We start from the raw sequence: 7,262 nt of genomic DNA, 5'->3' as shown, positions 1-7,262 counted from the left end.
CTCATGTGCCCCTCAAGGGGTAATGTAGTGAAGGCAGGCACCATGAACCCCATATGGAAAGCAAATCTTAGCAAGGCAAAGGGATTCATGCAAAACCATGCAGCTAGTAAATCCTGGGACACCAGGACCAGGTCCCCAGTTTGGATCTCTCAGATTCTAGTGTTTTCTCTCACACATTTAAATAATCATATCATTCACTGGGAGAGCAAGCAGGGATTATTAAAGAGAGCTTTAATCTGCATCAATAGCAAAAGCAAAGTCTTAGATGAATGCTAAATTCTCTGTTCTCATTGTGAAGAGGATCAGTACCAGAATTTTAGGGCTCTCTCTCTCTCTCCCTCAGTAAGACCAACGCCCTCCCAGGGCCCTCTGGCCACACAAGGGAACTAAATCAACAATGCAGTCTTTCATGCTTGGGCAATGTAGACAGGCCCTGCCTCCCCAGCTGTTCAATGGAAACTGGGCCAGAAACAATGAAACTCAGTGCAGTGATCTCCCACCCAACACACACCCTAAGATCAAAATCCTCAGCAGTGTTGAAGAACTTCCTGGGGAAAAAAACAGAGGAGGGGCCTTCCTACGCAGGCCCCTATAAATTAGTCCCCTCCAGTCCTGCACCCATCGCTTGTGGCGGTCAAGGGGCTTAGCCAGATCTGTCTGAACCCAATGATTGTGGAACCTGCATAGCACACTGTGTGAGGAGCTGGGTTAAGTGGAGCTAGATTCAAAACCTGGTCCCTTGCTAAGTTCATTAACTACTTCAAAACTCAGGGAAAAATGGAACCAATCATGATTACTGTGTAAGTCAACTATTACAAAACCATTGAACCCCAGTAGCATTCAGTTACCAGCACTTTCCATCTATCTACGGTCAGTTAGCTGGGAACTGGCTGTCTGAGGCTGAACTCAGCTGAAGATCGCTGCTTTCAAACCTTGCTTTCCGGCAACGCCAGTCTGCTCCGTGTGTCACACTCTGGGCTCTGAGTGGAAGAGCTGTCACCTCCTGGAGAGAAACCCTTTTCATGGCAAGGGCGGAAGTGCCCGAGATCACGGTCTACCAACCAAGCACATTTCAAATCCCTGTTTGAATCACATTTGCTTTTTCCTGCAGACCAAAGTAAATCTTACGGCTGAAGCAAAAGTCAACGTGAAGAGGAGTCACCTCCTGTGTACTTCTCATGTGACAGGCACGGACAACGAGGGTGGAGCCAGGAAGCAATGAAGAATTACAGCTGAAAATCCCATCTGCCACCCTACTTCGCAGGGCTGCTGAAAAGGTTACATGCATTACTGTGTGCAAAGGTGCTGATGCATCGTGAGCATTTTATAACCACTTGTTTCATTCCATTGCATACATTATAGACCCATTACTGTCACACCTTCTGGCTGAAGTCTATTCAAGAAGTGATATACAGTCAAATGTGGCTTCCACAATTTCTCCCAGGCATGCTTTTCTTTGAATCAAAAAGTAGAGTGTAGGGGCAGGTATTTGGCCTAGCAATTAAGATGCCCATTAGGATGCCCACATCCCGGCTTCACTCTTGTCTCCAGTTTCCTATTCATACAGACCCTGGGAGGCAGCAAATGATAGCTCAAGCAGTTGGGTTTCTGTCACCCACATGGGAGACCTGAATTAAGTTCCTGGATTCTGACTTTAGCCTGGTTTATCGCCAGTCATTGCAGATGTTTGGGTAGTGAACCAGCAGATAGCTCATCAGATGGGTAGATAGCTTTTCCATCTGTCTGTCTAGCAATCATTTATCTATATCCTTATTTCTATCTCTATCTCTCTGCCTCTTAAATAAATAAATAGAGTCTAATTCCCGCCCTTCAAACTGTAAGCTAACCTCAGAGACTTCCCTTGACCAATAGGGAAGATGTGATGTTTTGAAACTCCCTAGACTTGCTGCTTCTGCCTGAGTCCCTTAGAAAACTCACCCTTGGATCACTCTTTTTGGAAACCCAGTTGCCAAGCTGCAAGAAGGCCAAGCCACATGGGGAAGCCACATGTAGGCTTTAAGATTTTACAACCTCAGTTGAGGTCCCCACCTACAGACACCATCAACTTCCAGATAATGGTAAGTTTTTTTTTTTTTAAAAAAAATCCCTAGATAGTTTTTCATAATATATACTTTCCACGAAGCTTTTGAAGTATCCTCACAAATAGTGGAGCACACAGATGTAAGTCCATCCAGGGCCCGGAAAGGGCTGGCTTTTCCCAGTTCTGCACGCAGGTCCATTTCTCTGACTCTCTTGGAGGAAACTCAGAATGACTTAGATTCAGATGAACTGAATTGACTCGTAGAGTGCCCAGAAAATGATTTTTGTCTTTGACCCCCTACATACTAGAGGCAATATCAAAGAAGCATCTGAGGATCTGATTCTCCAGAACTCTGCATTGACTTTCCTAAGGGCAGGCACACACGGCTGCTGGCACAGAGAGCTGCTGCAAAGGCCGGAGTGGATCTGACAACAGCTGGGCTCTGCCTTAACCCCCACCTCTCAGATTGTGGGACATATCCACAGGAACAGGCCAACATTCTGGGAAATAAATGCAATTACAACACTTTTTTTTAATAAAAGATTTTGTTTTTATTTATTTGAAAGGCAGAGTTACAAAGACAGGTAGAGACAGAGAGAGAGAGAGAGAGAGAGGTCTTCCATCCACTAGTCCACTCCCCAAATGGAAACATCCGCAATGACAGAGGCTGGGCCAGGCTGGGTCTCCCACATGGGTGCAGGGACCCAAGCACTTGGGCTACCCTCCGCTGCTTTCCCAGGCATATCTATGCTATGACATCTCACCTTTCTCTGTTCTCCCATTTTGTGATTCTATTATTCAGAGGTTGTACCTCCTGCATTTGTCTACTACTTCACTTATTTTTTTTTTCCACATCTTCCTCACTGCATTGTCCTTTTTACTCTATTTTCTGCAAACTGTCTTCATGCTTGTTTTCTGATTATTCTGTAGAGTTCTTTTCAATTCTATTCTTGTGCTATAGATTCTAATAGGTCTTTGTGTTTCCTGCAAATATTACTTTTTACTAGCGTCTTCTTCTTCTTTTTTTTTTTTTTTTAAGGGGAAGGGTTTATTGGGGGAAAACCCAGCAGACTGGAGGGAAGGGGCAAAGAGGGAAAAGGAGAGTAAGAGAGAAAGAGGAGAGAGGGGAGTGAGAGAGAGGAGAAGAGGAGGCTAGAGAGGGAGAAGAGGAGGCTAGAGGGAGAGAAGAGAGAAGCCAAGCGAGCCACTTGTTCAGGAACAGGTCCTTTTAAAACTTTGCAGGAGGGTGGGCAGGGAAGCAGGAGCTGTGAATCCCATTAGGATGGGGGTGGAGCTTGACAACAGTGGTTGGGCCTTGTGGCCACCTGGATCTCAGCAATGGCGGCGGGGGACTAGCGTCATCTTCTTACACTGCGGACACAATGCCTTCACTTAACTCTCCAAAAATAGTAATTTGGGACAGGACAGCTCTCCCATCATAGTTTCTGTTTCCTCTAAGTGCTTTTCTCGACAGATTGCTTTTTGTTTCTAACTTTTGTAACACAGTCTTTCTGTGAATATGTGGTGTGTGGTATTTACTACTTCTCTGTCCGTGTTTGGGAGTGAGAAACTGAAAATCTCATTAAACATTCTGAGTCTGTGGATGGAGCTGATCTTTAGGCTTCACTCTGGAGTGATTGGGCTGAGTCAGTTGTTGAGAAAATGCTGATGTAAGTATCTTTAGGTTTTCCCCTTGGGCTGACAAATTCCCAACAGAAACATTTCAGTCTCCTGCCTAAAAGGAAAAGGTCTCGCTGCCAGCCCTCTTGGAGCCCAGTGAGGCATTAGGGCTGAAGGTCCGAGTGTTCCTCCGGCCTTCCCAACCTGCCTATCTTCAGCAGGGCGCTGACGGCCTCAGCTACGTCTGTCATTCATCCCCTAGTCTAGAAAACCTGGTTTTGCCCTTCGGCGAAAACATCCTCCCATATCCCGCTGAGTTGGAGGAAGATCCACCACCCAGAGGACACACAATGGCTTTTCCAATTGTTTTCAAATCATCTTCCTCACGTTAACCCTAGCTTCTAATCCTTCGGTACGAGACTTCGAGACTTCGCAGTGTGGAGGGGGACGGCCATGGCTTTGCCACTGCCAGCTTAGATGCTGCACTCAACCTCTAGACTGGTGTTGATGCTCTTCCCTCTTCTCTTTCCCCACCCTTGTTGTTATTGTACTTCCCACAATTTGCTTTTAGCGGGATTCTGAGAGAAAGCGCTTAGATGGGTTCTATCCACCATCTCTATCTGATACCACATATATTTTTTTTTTTTTTGTCCACTGCAGTATGGAATCTTCTCCCACATTTCCAATAAGCTCCTATCACAGAGATCACCAAAGGACTCCTACTTGCTAAATCTAGTGAACAGTTTTCAGTTCCTGTATTCTCAGCCTCTCTTACCCCAGCTGGTACTCACAGCTGTTTCCTTCTCGAAATCTCTCTTTTCCTTTCTTGATTCTTGTTTCTCTGTAAAAACTTTGGTGTTCCTCTGGGCCCCATCCTTGGCCCTACTCTCTTCACTTGGCACAAGGTGGTAGTGACGCTTCAACCCACAGCTCAGACACTCCTGACTTTCAATATGCTTCAGCCCAGGCACAGTTCCTGAGTAAAAAATTCACAGTAAGTGCTTCCTGGACTATAGTTTTTTCAATGAAATATGAATCAGTAATGTCAATCAAGAGCAAAAGAGAATATATTAAACATTTTGAAGAAAAGATACAAAGAGACATTTTAGACACACATGGTGTGGAGGAGAGAGCAATCCAATGAAAGGAGTACAGTAGGACTGCAATTTATATATCTGAACTGAAGCAGCGATGAAGAAAATGCAACTGTTGTTTGAATTCTGTTAGAGAACATGATTTATGGGAAATTATCAAAATGTGGAAAAAGCATTCCAAAAACATCTGTCATACACGCAAACAGTATTGCTGTGTGCTGAATTTGGATGTTTTTCTTTCCTTTTTTTTCTCTTTCCCACAGTTCCAGAGTTAACTGTATGATTAATAAAATGACCTCTTACATACTAAGATTGTAAAGAACTCTCCGCACTTCTGTTTTATTGTTTTCTGTTCAAGGACAAATTATAAAGCCTTCTTTTCTACCACCCGAGATATTCCCTGCGCCTTTGTGCAAGTTCAGCTTCTAGAAGATAGTATTCTGGGCATGAGTCTTTATTTCTTTGTGTTTGCCCTTGGATTTGTAGTAATTCCTTTAGATTTTTCCTCCATTCCAACCTAAGATACAAATTCTCCTATTCTGCAGAGGCCTTCAGTCTTCATATATTTATTGATTGATTTCACTGTTTTCTTTGGGAAGAACTCACAACTTATATACCTAAATTTATGACTATTATTAAGAGGCAAAATATTATAGTGAGGAAAACAAAACCTGGAGTAGCAATACCATTTCTTTTTTGAGCTTTACTTATTTTTAGAGGATTCTTTAATTTCAGGACTCGTTCCCCATCCTTCTTACATGAGTGACATGATTTTTCCACTGCTTTTCTCTGATCACAGTAAGAACAATTACTTTTATGTATGAGGTTCCCAAATAAGCCGACTTCTTAGACACCCATCTTCAACAAGGCTCATTTTAGCCTGAAAACCTGTGCCATAAATCTAATCCAGTCCCAATTGCTCCCAAGCAAGTCCTTAACAAATCAATGCTTATAGGCAAACTCATCTGAGAAACACATGTCTTGTCACCGGTTTCAGCTCTGTTCCCAAACCCTTGTGTGCCTTTGTAAACTGTGATGGATTATGACGCGGGACAAACATCCCGGGAATCCCTCTTACCCAGATTGGAAGAAATTCAGGGGTCTTGGATCCTGCTGTCACTGACATTGGCTCCTTCCTGCTCACTTTTGGATCTTCCTAGTGAAGGAGTGTCTCATTACTAGAAAGAAGAGACGTTTGTCATTCCTTAATTCCTTTGCCTCTTGGAATGAGTCATCCAGTGAGCTGTGATCCAGTAGTGCATCACTGATGATCCCATTAGGGCAGACCTACTTCTATTTGGAATTGACTTGATGAAACTTTGAGAGTTTCCTGTCAAAGATAGGCTAATTACATTGCTATAGCAATACCTGTTTATATACTTCCATTTCCCAGATAAACTTTGTAAGGCCCATGCTATATTCACTTTTGTATCTTCAATGTAAGCCCAGGGCTTGTTTGCCATGTAATAAATATCCAAAAGCTACTTTTGAATGGATGAATAAGTGGGTGAATAACAAGGACTCTTTCCTATGGAATTCTAGGTCTGTAAAACCAATATCAGGAAGCGGCACCACTGGTTATTACAATGTACCCACACACTCCATTAGAGGTTAGCTCTCTAGCATTCTTGACTAGTGGGAGCAGCATTGCTGCCAATAGATTATTGATAGCCTGAAAGCATGTTTTCAATTTGTTTTCTGCATTTATGCTAAGAAACCACCAATTCCTGATAGCTTGAATGCCCTATAAAATTCAGTTTTTGCATTCCTTAAAGTTGATAATGTAAATATCCACAACCTAGAAACAGCTTTGGTTCACTGGTGGTAGAAAAAAAATCAAATACTCCCTTCAGAAGTGGATCTTCTAAATTTGCTTTTCTCATCTCTAGAAGAAATTCCTGTACAGTTGCCCAGAATCCTCCAATAACAATAAAAGCCAATGTCTATTGTGTGTTTCCTAGGGACCATACACACCCGTGTTATCTCATTGAAACTGCATAACAAACCAATGTTATTATCCCCATGTCATAGATGGGAAGTTGTGGTATTGACAGCTCATGCAACTTTCACAGTCAGCCAGATGGTGCTGGTGGAGCTGTGCTTTGCCCCATAAAGATTGATATAAGATTATATTACTAATCACTGTCTTTCACTGCCTTGTGCTCAGTTTCTGGAAATTATCACTAATTCTAGCTATTTATATAGATCTTGAGAGGAGAAAGAGGGTATGAGGCAAGGAAGGACTCAGAATTAGCCAGTGCAAGACAGCATTTAACTATGCATGTCACTCAAACCCCACATCTATTTCTGATATTCCATCAATACAGTGTGTTGAGAAATCGCCATTGATTATTCCATAGTGAGTAAATCTCCTTGCCCCACATTCACAGTAGCCCTTCCACATGTCTCCACCCACACACATGTGACCCCTCCCACCTTGAGAACCACTATCCCTCTAACTTGGGAATTGCATGGCGGCCACTAGTATAAGGGAGTTAGGAGTTTGA

Source organism: Oryctolagus cuniculus, chromosome 2 (genome assembly GCF_964237555.1).
Source record: "Oryctolagus cuniculus chromosome 2, mOryCun1.1, whole genome shotgun sequence".
Classification (NCBI taxonomy): Eukaryota; Metazoa; Chordata; class Mammalia; order Lagomorpha; family Leporidae; genus Oryctolagus; species Oryctolagus cuniculus.
Note: the sequence above shows the minus strand (reverse complement) of the source record.